Below are 18,115 nucleotides of genomic sequence, written 5' to 3'. Positions count from 1 at the left end.
CTTACTTTTACGATGATAATGTGGTGTGAATTTATGTTAGTTCTGTCGGGAATATTGTAGGTAAATCGTGTGAGTTTTGTAGAAATTTTGATTGAGTTTAAAGTAACTGTTTTTTCTCAATTTTTGGATGAAAAAAAAAGTTTTTCACTGCGTGAACGCGTCCGGATAATAGAGATTTCCGGATAAAAGAAGGCCGGATAATCGAGGTCGAACTGCATATAATGATACTGCATACTGTGAGTAACCAGAAATCACATAGAGTATCTGTTAAGCTTGAAGAGAGCTATATCGTAACCCTGATGATATTTTCATACGCCTTTTATGAATCCTGGATAAGAAAACAAATCTTATTTTGGTAAGCAACGAAAGAGTAACGAAATAAAAGATAATTATTTCATTCTATGTCTATCATGTCTATTTGAAAAGCTTCTGAAACCGCTACATTTTGTGTCGCCCTCGCCAATGTACCTACACTGCGGATGATGTAGAATGTTTGTTTTGAATATATCGCAAAGATTGAGCATATTTTTTTCTGGGAAATCTCAATAGGCAATGAAGAATCTAATACCAATTTCCAACACCAAGAACAAATAACCTTTCAACCGATTTGAAATCATTCAGACGCAGATAGTTTAAGAATAGCTCGTTTCTTATCACCATCCACATTCCTTTATCTATTTCTAAGAGCGAGAAGATTTACAAAATCCACTGCGCCCTCAATAATCATTTTATGCTTTGATTCTCCTACCCTATTCCCCGGGAGAAAATTGCTATCACTGCTCCATTTTCTGGGCTTTGACTTTACTGCACTCATCAGAGTTAATCCAACTACAATAACGTCTGTCATTTGCACCGTCTATAAGTAGTACAGTTTTATCCTCGGTCGGGATAACACAACCGTAGAGAATGAATGAACGCAAACGAAGCCAAATATTTTGATCTTCCAAGCAATGTCATGCCATGTTCACAATCGCTGTCGTACACCCTGAGTCTTGGGGAAAAAATGGGTTCATTATTCATATCCCTTTTGAATGGGTCAGTGATTATTCATTTCCATTTGAATACATCCTTATCGTGAGCATTACGAAAAAGAAATGGATGGCATAATTGGAGATAGATGTGAGACTCAAACACAACACACAATGTAAACATTCTGGGTACAAACTATGTTATAAGAGAAATGAAAGAAAATATAGTATATGTCAAAGCATAATAGTAGCGTTTCATATTTCTCCCTGGGTTCGGAGATTGCGCAGTAACACACAGTTTTTAAAGGCAATGAGATGCACAATTACGAAAGTTGCGATGTAATGGTGAAAATGAATACGCAAAGACCATAAAACTAAAAGGTTTTTAGAATCATAATATGGTAAGAAAATTATCTACACCTTCGATGAAAAACAAATGAATATACATAGAGACGTATTTTTATATAATATTGAAAGTATTGCCCAATTTTCATCTCAGCAGAAGTGGGAGAGATTAAATTTGCTTTAGTGATTACCCCCATCACATCGAATCCTCTCAGGGGAAAATAATAAAGAAAAAAGATGGAGAATCCAAGATAATTTTGTACAAATGTACTGATGAAAGTGATTGTGAAATTTTAGCGGCATGTACAGCTAATTGAAGGAAAACAATATCGTCCACTCATCAGTCCGATGGTCTAGTCCATAATAGATTCTTACCTCTAGGCTTTGTTTTTCAAGGCAAGTCTCTCCGCCATCAAATGATGAGGGTTTTCGCTCCACCTTTGATACCAGACTGTCTTCATGGCAACAGTTGCCGAGCAAACCTTCTCATCCCCACGTCAAAGAGATGCTTTCGACTTGCAAAGAGATCTGTCACGAACCGAAATAGTTTTTCTTTCTCTCTCTTTCTCTCTAACTCTCTGCCACGGATTCAAAAGGAAAAATAATCAAGTGTATACCACGAGAGGGACGACATAGCTATTTTTTAAAGCAGAGTGGGTGGGTGCATTTGGCAGATTGCAGACGTCAAGGTTTATAACGAAAAACCGACATATACGTTTATTCATCCCGCCATGCAAAGATTTTGAAACGGCTGAAATCTGTTTGAAAGAAAATGTGGTATTTTTCTTTTTTTTTGGGGGGGGGGGGGGTGAACATGCTGAGAACTGAACTTTAAAACATGATCTTTTTAGGCATTAGGTGTGTGAAAGACTTGATATGGTAAAACAGTGATGGAGCGAGGGAGGGAGGGGGAACGGTATTATAGTTTTCGCAAAAAGAATATCCAGAATTATCAAGTTGGACAGAGATCAGAGGTAGAGTTTCTGGTTATACCTCCCTTCTACGTGGGCGGCCGATGAACCTTTAAAAGAGGTAACGATTTAAAGCGCTTTATCGTCCCTTTCTTTTTCTCTTGAAGAATTTAGATAATCACAAAACTGAGTGGTAATGTTTAATAATGACGGTTTACATAATCTTGTACTTTTTTTTCGTATGTGTGTGTGTGTGTGTGCAAGCGAGGACAAGCCTCATGAGAGGAATTTCCTACAAGAAAAAAAAAGGGGGGCACAGGACTGTGTAAGATAATTATATCGTCGATATCGAGAACCATGTCAACATCTAGCGAACATTGATATAAGACATTCTTGTATTTGAATCCTGCCCTGAACTAAATATACTTAGCCATGCTGATAAAAATAACAATAACAGGGATGTTAGCGCAAACATTGAAGACGCTATACCCTAGCTGAAAGAACATTGCATTTATATCATCATAAGGAATGCCCAGTCACTTATCGCACATAATTAGAATCATTGCCAGACTGCAGTGAATGTTGTCACCGTTACTTGGACAGGAACATTATTATATTTCACAAAGAACGTTCTGCTGCATAGTAGTATAGTTTAAGAAGAGAAAAACAAGCAGAAGACCCATTTCTTGATCACATGCATGCAGCTCATCCAAGACATCCAAGTACATGTGACCCCACCTTTAAGACACAAACTATGTTCTTCAGTTTCTGTCCTAATAACTTAAATGAAGTGACCTGGATAGCATTATGTCTCAGTGTATGACTTACATTGAACCCAAAATTATTCCTTGCGCATTTAAAAAGTTTGCATAGAGTAGTCTCTTCACTATGTTTTCATACCCTGTGGCGTCCTATGCGTCTCCCATAGCCATGAAAGCGCGGGAGAGAGCTTTCTCTTTGTGCTATGAAGTCAGAGTCTAGTGTGCATATTCCACTACTTGTGTGCGTGTCTTTTGTGACTGCATTTGCATGAGTCTGTGTGCACTCACACAATAAACATATAGATAATATATATTTATGAATATTATGTGTGTGCGCGTCCGTGTAAGTTTGTGTGTGTGTGTGTGTGTGTGTGTTATGCAACATATAAACTACGAGAGAGAGAGAAAGAGAGAGAGAGGGAGAGCTAGAGAGAGAGAGAAAAGGATGGATCTTAATGGCCTAGTTCCAATACGTTTTCAGCTCTTATGATCGTTTGACCAAAATATTTGCACAATGATATTCTGGGCGAATTTCAAAATACACTGGGGAGTCGAGCACTATAAACGAGGAGTGCCTCGTTCTATTTCTCTGAACTCCTGGGCTAAGCACAACAAGCTCGAGGGGATGGCCAAACACTTCTAAATACATTGCTGGAGATGGATACCAATCTCGTCTAACGTTAGTGGAGTGGGCCTGCCTCTCCCTTCTCCATAAACAGCCCACTGGCGAACGGTCATCGATTTGCTACGCAATCCGATTTCTCGCGAATGGAGGTTGGACATTCACGCGTTTCATCCCCCCTCCCGTCCATTCTTATAGTATTCCTTTATCTTTTGCTGTTGTTTTTCTTTACCATTTTGTCCTAATTTCAAGCATTTAATAACAGAAAGCACAAGGGGCCTACTAGTACATGATACAACTTCAGGTGTTGTTGTAACTTTAGTTGTTCATAGCATGCTAGGTATTAATTTTGCAAGCGTGTAATTTCACGATTTCGTCTAAGCTTCAAAGTGGGCCAGAATTTGCATTTTTTTTCATATTGCTTTCTTTATTGTTAACTTAGTGAAGCAATGTTTGTGCAAAGCGAATATAATGCTTGCTTCCCTGATGACCTACTTAAAATATGTCTGATAACTTCCAATAGCTAAACATTCACTATCATGTATAACCTCGGACTGACTGCATTATATGAGCATGAAATAAATCTATTGTAAATGCGTGTTTTCATGGCGTGTAAGGTACCTGTTTGGCTGTTTGGAGCATTCATATTGTGAACAAGGTCGAAAGAAAAGATAGGGGAAAGTGGGAAAGTGGGTCAGCATTAATGCCGTGTCTTTTTTTTCAGACTCGGTCCTTGCTGTTGCTTCTGATTGTTTTATTTGGCTGTTGTTGTCAGGAGGTTATGAAACAAAAGAATTTCACTAATTTCTTTCTGTTATCTAATTTGCAATCTTTTCAGGCAATCATGACTGCGACGTCCAGGACATGCCACTTAAGACTGCTTCAGTTTTCGCAGAAGTCGGAGACAAAGGCATCTGTTGTTGTTTTTTTCCCTGAAAGAATCACTCTTTTTTTCATCCTGCAGGGACTGGATTTGTAGGCCATACACTACAGCTAATGCCAGAATTATACTGTTTTTTTTTAATCTAATCTCATTTCTTGGTACTTCCATCTGATTGTTTGGTACAGCATGTCACGGCTTCCTAACAAGAATACATGAAGTAGTATTCTATATTATCGAGTTATATATATCCGGACATGAATCCCTTTTGAAAAAAAAATGGGGCGGGGTTGGTGATCAGAGCGATTCATCACTTTAATCCTCTTCAAAACGGGCTTTTGTGAAACAAGCTGGATGTGCGGAAAGCAGAAAGTTAATCTAGGCCGTTGAGGTATTTAAACAATGAAAGAAGACATAAATACAGTATACTTCCAAGTTCGAATTAATGTTATTGAGAGGGATACCAGAAAATTAAGTATTGTGTAAAGCCACATATTACTCTGGTAGCATGATAGAATAGGCTGATTTCTTCAATTTGTATTTACTCAGTTTGTATAGTATATGATATATGACGTAAAATCATATTCAAAGTATCGATAATTGGATGTATTACATTTTAATACTGACAAAGAAAGTGCGGGGGCGCCACGGCGTCGCCAATTCAACAGATTTTGGACACGCTCTGAAATGGGTAAAAACCATTGCATCAAGTTTATTCTTTTTCTATGAAAATACAATGATATGCGAGACGCCGTCATTATTTTTCTTAGGAAAGACAAAACACTGAACGATGTAGTTCAGATTGATAAGAAAATTACCATGGATATAAGGTGTATATAAAAGTATGTACTGGATCATAACACAGGTCATAATATGTCGAATTGCAGCACATAGAGTGAAAAAAAAGTTCTGTTTGAAAATGTTCGAAATACCATGATGTGATCGTGACGTTGCTCTTCTGTAATTTTGTCGAGGTCATATCGATAAGGCTTGCCTCAATACTGCCTAACCATAATGCCCAGAACAAAGTTAAATGCCTCCGTTTACAATTGCATCATGCTTCTAAACTATGGGTGTCTGCGCACGGCGTACGAGCCAGCTGATAGCGTCCACAAGGAAAGATTTTCTTTCCCGACTGCGCCCCAACTCAATTTTTGTTTTGTTTTGTTTTGTTGTTGTTGTTTTTTGCATACAAATAGCATGTGTGTGTGTGTGTGTTTGTGAGAGTGTGTTTAAAATGCACATATCTCTTCCGGACCCTTCAACCCATCCAATTTGTTCCCAATAAACCTGATCACCTCCATCGGAAGGATTCTCTCTACGTGGTATAGGCCTGCCCCTAAATCTCCGGTGGCGGGTCATCAAAATGTGTTGTAGTTTAATGGCTCGTGCATGGGCGAGAGAGAAAAGGGTTCCCCTCTAAAAGCCGCCCATGCGCTTCAGTTGCAACATTTATGATATATGCCCGCCTCTTCCTGTCTCTCCCTGACCTGGCCCGTGAGTTAACGGTTATCGTTTTCACGTCCGAGGAAGCCAGAGACAGGCTAAGTCTCTGACGTGAGGTTCGTGTCTGAAAAAAACAACAACCAAACAAAGAAACAAACACACAACAATAACAACTACAACACCATGGTAACGCTCTCCGCATATAAAATCCGGTTGATGTACTCTGTGCAGGGCGGTTGGAATGGGGAAAACCGTCTTGTGCGTTCTTTCCCTTTTGTTGTCTATTGTATTGTGTAGGACGCTGCGAGATACACAGATGTGATCTGAACGGTATGGGGCGAAAGTTGTGTTGAAAAACGACGCACGTGGTGTGGATTATCGCACTTCAGTGGTTACAAAGTGCAGCGCATGTGCACACTTTGTGAGTGCAGGCATTCGCTGAATCTGAGACGACACTAAAGCTGAAGACCAAAAGAAAAGACACAAAAAGGTACATCTATTGTACTAAACACCGTTTTAAAGTAAAGTGACAATGCTGCCAAGGAAAAAATACCATAAGAATTTGAAACCAATTAGAATGACAGCACTAAAAGCAGTTACATGTATTCAATTTCGAACATTCTACGCGTTGTGTGGTTGCATTTGAATTACTGAGATTGAACTCTCTTGAGGTATACAGAATTCGACAATGAAAGTGTCTGATGAAGTAATTAAGCTTTAAGAGGCAACGTCGTGACACACACTACAACAAATCACGACAGAAAATCGCATTAACCTGGAAAATATTTTACAAGAACCTGATTGGGTCTTACGCATATAACACCGATAATATCATTAATTTGTCTCATGATTATTTTGTCAAAATTATCACCTCTGAAATCGATAATCATATTCCACTGTGTCATAAAAAGAATGAGTATAAAAAGTTTCAAAACTTCTCTTTTAGGGTCGATTAATAGGACAAAATATATATTGCTTTATGTAAGTATAGATGTAATTCCACCAGAAAATGTAAGGCAAAAATGTGTCTTATAAAAACACTCTGACAAAATCATCGTATACAAAAGAAAAAGAATTACGTAAATCAGATAATTAAGTACAAAAAAATTATATTAAAGTACTTGGAAAATGATACAAAATATACTATGAACGAACCTGACAATGTTTCCTAATATTTCAGAAATACGATGGAAAAACGCTTCCAGCAACAGACCTGGGCCCTGTTGCTAGAAACTTTGCGTTTAAACGCAACTTGCAACTGATTGTCACTGGCCAATCAAAATCATTGTTGCATGCATGTCTTCTCAATAGGGCAGACCCTGAGCCAATCAGAATGGTTGTTTCAAGATTAGCAATTATTTGCAATTGATTGCAACTTTCTTGCAACGGGGCCCTGCTGGCATAGCTGAAATTGTTAATATTTTTTCCCTTCAATTTTATGGGAAAAAAACTGAATTTTGCATGGCTCAGAAATCTTCTTAGTTCGAGATACTATTTATGCATGACACGATGCACGGTGAGAGTGAGTGTCATCTTCGATGTATTCATTATTGATTGATTTCTCACAGAGCTACACCACTCTCCACACGAAAAGTAAAACCACAAGTTACAATCATACTCTCGGAGTTCTGTCTGCAGGTGGAATAATAAACCTCTGACGTATTTATTTTCTTGTCACGTTGCACTTCCGAAGTATGCAGAAAAAATCGCAGACAGCGCTCGAGCGCTCTATTTTAACATGAACAATAAACAAAGAGGCTATCATTATACACACACACACATACACACACACACACACGCGCACACACACACACACAGACAGACAGACACACACACACACACACACACATATATATATATATATATATATATATATATATATATATATATATATATTACTAAGGCATTAATGTAGCCATCATAACTGTGCCATCGTAACAAGACAATATTGGTTCAACATTCTAATTAATCACTGCTTATCAATTTCATGCAATAGCTTGTATCAACTGCAGCGAGCTATACCCCATCAAAGTGAACGCGTATTACTGGCTCCCTGGACACAAATCCAGGTCCTTTTAAATCTCATTCCACGTTGGTTTTGAGGGATGTAGATTGGACTTTGCATCACCACGTCACAAATTCCCGAATTGATCGATTGATCAAATATATGTATTTATTTTCTTAATCATTTAATGTTTCATCTGTTTTCAAACGCACACAGTAAAAATACCTGATGGTGCAAGTGCACCTTGTGCACAAATTTACTGCTTTTATAACTGCTTTTATACAAAACAATTCCACACGTTTTCTTGCCATGGAGCAATTCCTGGAATAGTTATAATATACCAATAAAAATCATAAGTGAAAAAATTTGAGGTGTAATTCTTTAGCAATTTCAAGCACGTCAGTCAAGATAAGGTGCAGAACATACGACTGTGATGCTCATTTCATTTTATCTTCACTTTTGAGGCATTCGCAGCCGGCAGGAAAAGAGAAAAGAAAGGAAAGGAAAAGAAAAAAACTGACAACTCAAATCATAAATGTATACATTATATGTATAGATAATCTATTTATTATATGCGATATAATTGTTTTGATCAAGCTGTTCCAATATGTATTGATTTTTTACATATTTACGTCAGCAAACGTAAAAAAAAAAAATTGATGTTAGTTGACCTTTTCTGAGCACACCATACAATCTTAGAACATTCGATTGTGATGCGCACGCAGATTATCGCTTACTGTTTCAGATTACAGCTAAAATGAGAAATCATTCTACGGCATTCGGTAACAAAAGCAATCGATGCCATGCATTATTGAAGGGAGATACTGGTAAGGGCAGATGCCGGGGAATGCTGAAAAAAGATAGAGAAAAGAAGAAACAGTGAAGAAGATGAACTGGTAAATGACAATAGAGCTATTTGATGAGCACCGATTCTTGTCTTCTTTGCTTTTCTTTCAACACGTGATTACTTCGCAAAGTATCCTACAGTATATCAGTTAGAATGCAACGAAAGATACACATGGAGTTTATTTTCGAGCACTGCGTTTATTTAGTATGCTAATAAGCATCACCTATTAAACCATTGTACCAAGAGGACACTCTTTGCAAGAGTATTGTACCAAGGCAGTAGAAAATTGTATACTAGTATATATGTAAGATATGTGTGTGTGTGTGTGCGTGTGTGTGTGTGTGTGTGCGCGCGCGCGCGCGCGTGTGTGTGTGTGTGTGTGTGTGTGTGTGTGTGTGTGCGTGTGTGTGTATTTGTGTAACTGGTGTTTCACTGCGTATTCATGACTTTGAACTCCGCCCGCATTAACATTTTGTTTCCACCTATTAAACACAGCTCAAGCTGTGAGCGATTCGCTCCAAACTCACCATCCGAATTAGGCGCATCTCCCTGGCGACATTTTGTCCTCAAAGTATATTCGATGATGCAACGATATGCCTCATGGCTGCAGGTGTGTGACGGAAAAGATGATGCTGTAACCCCTCGATGTCTGCGGGGCCAGATGCAGCTCAATTCATTCAAGTTTACCTTCTCAACCAAAAGTGCCAATCGACTCCAGACTTGGGATCGGTCAACCTCAGCCTGCCTCGGATGTGGTTCCTCACGATTGACAGTATAGATTGATCGGCCTCGTGCAATTTAAAACTGTGAACTTTACGTTAACGAGGAGATTACATGCTGCTTACTTAAATTGGCTTGCAACGAGCGGTGCAATTTCGCGCATGTCTTTCAGTTCTCTCTAGCTTTTCCTCTGTCTTTCCCACTCATTTTCCCTACCTATCTATCCATCCATTCCCCACATCTATTATATTTATCTATCTTTCTATCCAAAGTATATCAATCTACTATTATGTCAATCTATCTTTTCATCCATTAATCAATAATCATATCATATCTATTTATTTATTCATCTGTCTATCTATCCATCTATCTATCTATCTATCTATCTATCTATCTATCTATCTATCTATCTATCTACCTATCCATCTATCTGTGATATATCTGATCTATCTATTATGTATATCGATCTATATATCTATTTCCATCCATCTATACATCTCACTATCCATCTTTCTATTATATATATATCTATCTACGAGTATCTATTCATCCTTCCATCTATTCAATTTATCTATCTATACATCTATCTATGATTTTTTATCGTTCATCTATATATGATTTTTTATCTATCATCTATCTAGTAGATATACTTCTTCCCCTCTCTGTGTCTTCCTCTGTTTCAGTCTTTTCTATCATCCAGACTACTATATCTTTCATCATCTTCACCTTCTTTATTTGTTTTCTCTTTCTCCCTCATTTGCACTTTCACGTGATGATGACTCTGTTTCTCCTTGTTTGTTTGTTGTTTGTTTGATTTCATTTCATCACGGATAAAAAGGCTGCTTTCAGCTGTGAACATTAATCCAAAGCGTATGTTTAAATTAAAGTAACACAATGAATCAAATATAATCAGAACGTGTACAAATTAATAGTAACATGACAAGTTTATGCAATGTACGAAGGAAATCAAAATGAGAACTGGAGGAAAAAATTACATACAGAAATATACAAAGCTTAGAAAAGATGGCAATCATAATGTCACAATGCAAATATGTTAAAAGATCTCAGAACGATGGACGAGCGTAAAAGATTCAAGGGTTGGACAAAAGAGATGAATGACCTGTCTATGAGCAAATATTTGAATATGCAAAATTGACTTGTGAATATATATTGTTCCATATCAGACAGATCTTTTCTTTATTTATTTCATGGAAAATTTGATATCACTATTGTCCTGAGACTTATAGGGAGCTAATGAAAGAGTAAAAAGCTGAGTATAATGCACTTTTTCGTAGAACAAATTGCACGTGGTTTTGGGTGAACAACAGTGGTACCATCGTTGATTTGAAATTTCAACGGGTAAAGTGCATTATTTCTGCCGTGAAAGATTTGTTCATTTCTGATTGTCGAACAGACAAGTAACAGTGATAAGTTGTGGTTGTTGTTGTTTTTTATTCTTCTTCTCTTGAATAACGGTAGGAGAAACTGGAATACATAATATTGTAGAGCGACGGAAAACAAAACCATTGAGCTGTATGCAGACCCATCAGATCTAGCTACCTTGATTAATTACATACACTTTATCGGCTTCTAGCTGGAAATGCTGGGGAAAAACAACTATGCGATTTACTTACATAAAAGTGTAGATTGCGGTATTTGAAAATCCATCTTTCGTTCATTTCTCCGAACGCTCACCACTGGACGCGGATATAAAAGAAACATGTGAAGTAGGGCAAAGGCAACCCTGTACGGGAGGTACGGAAGACGGGAACGACAGCGGTCATGACCCGAAGTGTTAGCCGTGCCTCGCGGAGATTGCTGGATGGACGGTGTGCAACAGGGATAAACCCATTGCCGGCGTTTATTATCAAATCTTGTCTCTTTCTATGAATGCAACACATAGCGATATATGTACCGCGCTCGCCCCTTTTTTCGAACACACACAAACTCAGACACAGACACAGCTATTGACACAAACACAGATACACAAATGAACGCACAGACTTGCCAGTCAAGAACATTGTTTCTCAAACCATCCATTTATCACAACTTTGAACCACACGCAGTAGTGATGATGTCATAATGTGTTTATTTTAATATAGTTATTAAAGTGCAATTATGAATAATTGAATTCGTTATCTCATTCTCCAAGGAAAACGATTAAGGTCACAAAGGGATGAGATGAAGTTTTGATGAAGAAAATTATTTGGCTACATTTGACTTCTGATTATACATGTACTGTGTTCAAAGCTTACTTTATACCAAACAATAACAAACAGTTGGTTTGAGTCCACAGTTTCTGTTTACTTCATTCATAAAAAGCATTAAAAAAACACAGATAGTACTAATGCTGGTAGAAGCGCAACCTCCTTACTTTATACAACAAGGCGTCACGAACACCCAGGTTATCAGTGAACATGATTGTTTAACTACCAGTATAACGTTTCATGAGCAATGTACTGTACACTGTGGCATGTCAAAGATCAGTGCTTTCATTAACCGATACTAAAAGAATAAAGTAAGTAATTGGTCACGTTAAAGGGGATGGCTAGTAACCGATCAGTGGGAATCAGTGGAAATGCTGAGGGATGATTATTCCAATCCTTGTGGGGTTCATTTAAGAGTACGTATACTGTTGTGTGAAAATTGTTTGCTTCAGAACGGTCTCATATTCAAGTAATGTGCAGATTAATGCCCCGTCACTGACCAGGCACGCTAACCTGGAAACATTAAACTGCACATTACTTGAATATGAGACCGTTCTGAAACAAATAAGTTTCACACAACAATAGATATATAATGTACTCTTAAATGAATCCCACAAGGATTGGAACAATCATCCTCCAGCATTCCCACTGATTCCCACTGATCAGTTACTAGCCATCCCCTTTAAACATGTACAACCGATGTGGCAAATACCATTACACCTGTTTTGTTTTATCGCTATATTTGAGAGAAATGAAAATTCAACTTAACGTAACGAGAAACGTTTGAGAACTCTCAGACAAGGTTTGTGATTGTTCTGTCACTAAAAGTTAGCAGAAAATCGGCAAGAGTATCCTTTGATGAGATTCATTGCATAAGCCTGGTCAGTTTTGAGAATTACTTTGGAGTTGTGGAAAGTAGTGCGGTAGTATTACGTTGAAAGGTCGAGTGTTATGTAGATTCGAAGTATAAGGGGTTCATTTGAGGTTTTTCTATGCAGGGATGACTGAACAGTCTTTCAAAAACCCTCAAGTATCATAATTTGTCACTCTTTAAATACATTATTTCTTGCCGGATCAATGCCCCACAGTCTCTACACCTGCTCGCGTCGAGAAAGTGCAGTTACACTGGAGTGCTCTAAGATCATGTTAAAAAAAAAAATACGGGGGGAGGGAGGCAGACTGGAGTATTTGGGTTGCTCCAGAAATTACGCCTTCTTTAATAAACTGACACAACGTCGTTATTTACTATCTTAATGTTACTTATGTGATATTACGTCACGTTAGGTGTAATTTTTGTTATGTTATGTTGTTATGTATATGTTATGTTATACGTTATGTTACGTTGTGTTATGTTACATTATGTTATGTTATGTTGTTACGTTGTGTTATGTCATGTTATGTCATGTTACGTTATGTTATGTTATGTTATGTTATGTTACGTTACGTTACGTTACGTTATATTATGTTATGTTACGTTACGTTATGTTATGTTACGTTACGTTTTGTTATGTTATGTTATGTTATGTTATGTTATGTTATGTTATGTTATGTTATATTATGTTATGTTATGTTATGTTATGTTATGTTATGTTATGTTATGTTATGTTATGTTATGTTATGTTATGTCATGTTATGTTACGTTACGCTTTGCTATGTTATGCTACATGTATGTTATACCATGTTATTAGTAAATGGGGAGAAATGCTATAGATCGACCTCAGTTTGAAGCCTTTCTCCACCCCCCCCCCCCCCAAAAAAAAATCACTGCCCATAACTGAGATATAATGTGAATTCTCTCAAACCACGGCCCCGTGTGTGTGGTTTCACTTTCCAAATGAAAACTTGATGAGTTTTGATTAGATGGTAAAATAAAGGCCGAATAAAACAGAATTTACCAAGAAACGATATCAGAAGATAGTATACTCCCCTTTTTGAGATGTAATTTACAGGAACACAGAGCGGAAGAGTTGAAATAAACATTCCATTAATAATGACTTGACATAGTATACTCAGTTTGATATTCTCGAAGAGACACGTATGAACGTTCTCCATGTGAGAACAACGACGCATTTCCAAGAGCGTCAACAACAAACACATACCTCCTCGGCATGATGTCGTCTTAAATCACATTCAACCACATTGCAATCAAGTCAGCTGTTACCCTGTCATTTCAAACACGCCATATAATCAAACCCATCAATTCTCGTAAATGCAACAGATAATGAGGACACGTTTTGTTCAATTTTTACGACCAAGTGATCACTAGTAGATCAGAATCTGACGTCTGATGTCATCAGATGCTCTTATGTAATGTCATCTATCACTCGAGTATTATGAGAAACGGAAATGAACGAGGCTTTCGACAGTGGTCAGGAGAACGTATTTTATGGACAAGAATGATCATTTCAATCAGCCAAGACGACGAGACAGCCTGCAGAATCCCACGTGATTATTTGAAATGGCTTACCGACCTTATTATTTTCTTTCATCTGAGGCCATCCTCGATAGATAAGAATTCTGTTTATTTGAAATTGCTCTCTTCTGTAACAAAACACAGCCCTTGACGTTATTGAACCTGTCTTCAGAAAAGATCGTCCTTTAAGAAGGAGGAGGGCTAAGGGGAATGGAATGTGGAAGATTTTGGTCACCTACATGCACGAAAGAGAATAGCGCGAACGGTTGATAAAACATAAACGCCAGTCTTGAACGGTGATTTCAGTTCTTTGTCTTTTTATTTCATAAGTATTTTCAAGTTACTATATAGTATGCGTCTGTTTGTTTCAGTTTTAGAAGGTCGTTAGCATAAATGCGAGTATGTTGGAAGAATAAAGGTTGAGGTTACACTTTTGGATATTTTTGGATTTGTATTGTTCTTTACCTACTAGTATATCTTTCTTCATACGTGACGTCACAAAATGATGTAGTTTTTCTCGTTCAGCGATGGCTGCAGAAAACTTTAAGAATTCATGACTTTCGAAAGGATTATCCCATTTTCCTCAAACTTCGAGGATGTGTTCTACTAATATTGCTGCATTCCCACAATTCACCTGTTTTGGGATTCACTCTGCTTTAAGCATCTCCACGCAACCGTGTCGTTTTAAGCAGACAGAGAATGCACTTTTCCCGCCCTTTTCCCACCAGGCACGCATCGCGTCACTCTAAACGTCGCTCAAGGCACATGCTCAGCGTTCAAAATGAGATCACGAAATAGAATCCGTGTGGCGGGGCAAAGTGGGACACCACTGATTCTTCGGACAGACAGAGATAGGGACGAGGGGGTCGTAAACATATCCTCTGAGTATATGTGAAAATAGATATGAGAGATAAAAGGGTATCGCATTCTCCTTCTCAAACGGTGAGGCACTCCTAGGACCAAACTTTGCCAACCCCATTTTACGGTAATGCCTCTATAAACCTTGCGGGCAAATTCTATAAATCATGCATCATTTAGCGATACATTCAATTTAGGTCTCGATTAGTTTTGATGCGCGCACCGTAGTCTTCAATCAAGATTTTGAGCAAACTTGAAGAGAAATTAAGAATGTAATCCCGCCAAAAGGGACTGCGGGCTTTCATATCTATACATGGTAAACGTTCAAATGAGCTGAAACCGGACATGACCATGAGTAAATAGTTATCGATAATTATCAATGGTACATTCTTATGATGAATTAAAGCAGCACATGAACTCACAAAGCGATTTCACCAGTTGAGTGCCAGACGCGACAACTCTGTGGACTATTCCCATGTTTTGAGTCACGAAGCGCGAGATGCATAATGTGTCACTGTATGATAAACGTCTATTATTGTGTGTGTGCGTGTGCGTGGTGTGTGTACGTGTGCATGCATGCTTGTTTGTGTTTTTGCGTGTTAATGTTCGTGCCAAACTCAAACTTGAATTGGAAACTCAACTCTGCTAAGTTCGTTATTTCTCCCGGAAACGTGTTAGACAGGGAGATTTACTTTGCGTTGAGTTGAGTGCATCAAATATAATCGCGTACAATCACGCCAATAAACCTCTAACCGTTTCGTGATCACACTATCTTGCCAAATGTAAGCCACGCTTCCGACCACATTCGGTGCTGTGACTTGCGGAAAATGAATCGGAGGTGACATGATCGATTGATGTTAGATTGAACAGTTATTTCGCTTTCGAATTATATCTCTCTGTCAACAGAGTCTCGGATATCATTTGTGATATTTCCCATGCGCCATGTCTCAGTTTATCACAGAAGTCACAATTGGCACCGAGTACTTCGAGATCATGAACGTTTCCAAATTAGGCGCTATATGAGGAGTCTGCGAGTATATCTCACGCGATTTCACTTCGCAGCCAGTCAGACCAGACAAATTTGTAGGCCCAATGTGTTTGTTCTGAATTCATCTCTCGCTTGATAAGCATTGAATTCGACTCGCGACAACGTCGAGAACAAACTAGACCGATCAGCAGACGAGAGCGTCTATACAATGGAGTGTTCCTGCGTGGCTGTCGCATGCACAGCAAAAATAAAGGGGAAAACACTTTAGAAAAAATGAGATCTCTTAGATGGTATCCGTTTACCTATTCAGAAGGAAGTAAGTGCACCCTCTCTTGAAATTTGCAATTAAGACATTAGTTTCCACTTTCTTTTCTCTGGAATATTACTGAATGCCGGTATAGAATCTCAATTGGGCAAGATGCCACCTTTGAAAAGTTTTGCAACAATATAGGACCCTAATGGTGTTGTTTCCTCACCGGAGGGTTGGTGTGATTTCATTTCTGTTTGTTTGTTTGTTTGTTTGTTTGTTTGTTTGTTTGTTTATCTATTTATCAAGTTAGGGCAACAATAGAAATCCAGGATATGGAGATATAAATGATATACATTCTGCGGCATCAAATTTATATTCATAGTTATGCACGCTACGACATGAAGCAAGGAAAGAAAAGGGGGACGAAACAGAGCAACAACGGGAAGAGACCACTTTAGACGAACTGAGTTTGAGACTGGATGACGTCCTCAACCTGAGTTAAGAAAACATTTAGCATCCTTACCCTTTACGTTCAGAAATAAACACAAAACCAAACATAGATTCATTTTACGCGTGGGCGGCTCCGGATTGGTACAAGACAAACGAAGGGGACATGGGAATCTCACCACATCGTAATGGCAAAGACCATCTGAGTTGTTTGCATGATGCAGCGCAAATGAGCACACGTTTAATAAGTGTGTGATGAGTGATAAGTGTTTATTGGGCCGATTAATGCTTTATATAGCACATTATATCCATCAGATAATTCGAGCAGCTCACAAAAGTATTACCAAGGCTCCCTTTCCACCGTGCCGCTCTTGTTATGACTTTAATAGGAGTTTTTACTTCGTTTGTTATTTTTTTTTCTCTGACTCTGGCAGGATGGGGTAAATCACAGAGAACTGGACCCAACACAATGAGAGAACACTAAAGAACGCTGTAATGAACGTCAACAAGTGCCCAGTTATTATACGCTCCGACTACGATAATCCGGAGATGGAGCATTACGATGTCGCAAAATTACACCCCAGAACCACATAACTACAGTGTTAGTGCAGTGTTGTCGATCTGTTCACGCTGATTTTATGCCCCAAATGACCATCACGATATAATTATGGGCTCACCTAGTACGTAGTTTGGACAGTGAGAAGGCGCTTTGCCCATGAAAACGCTGAAATGGCTGCCGACAGTTATTTGTCTGTCCAGTCTGATTCCAAGAACAAGTATAGAAACCTTGCCCTCTACTGCAGAAATAATGATACAAAATTAAAGTTCTTCCAAACGGTGTAGAAGAGTGCCACAATTCTTGTTCAGGCCATGGCGTGACTCACAGAAGGTTGACGGATATACAGTCTGACCTCTCCAGTCCGAAGATGTTAAGACCGGCGCTCATCCGGATAAGGGATTTGGCCGGATATGGGAGACTCAATGTTTAAAACACGCAGCTGCCTACCCAATGGTATACTACATGTACATGTATCAATTTTTTGCGTGATCATTGTCACGTCCTTGTCACCTGGTCGGGATTTTCTGGTTTTCTGTCCATTTTCTTGCGGTGATTTGGGGGTAACGTACGTCAGTGAATGTCCGAATGCATGTTACTTAGATGAAAATAAGATGTGAATGTATGTTAATTATTTCGAAAATAACATGTAAATCATGTGAGTTTGTGTAGGAATTTTGTTTGAGTTGGAAATCCTCCCTTTTCCTGTGAGTATTAGATTGGAAAAAATCACGGTGAGATTGCGTCCGGGTAATAGAGAGATCCGGATAAAGGGAGGCCGGATAGGAGAGGTCGGACTGTATAGCATGGTCACTACGAGAGCGTGATGAATAGACTAAGGCAGGATGACCAGACTTCCTATCAGAAAATTTACGGGAGTGCCAACCAGCA

The sequence above is a fragment of the Diadema antillarum genome, unplaced genomic scaffold, assembly GCF_040938485.1.
Source record: "Diadema antillarum isolate AM-2024a unplaced genomic scaffold, OU_Dant_1.0 seq00000563_RagTag, whole genome shotgun sequence".
Classification (NCBI taxonomy): Eukaryota; Metazoa; Echinodermata; class Echinoidea; order Diadematoida; family Diadematidae; genus Diadema; species Diadema antillarum.
Note: the sequence above shows the minus strand (reverse complement) of the source record.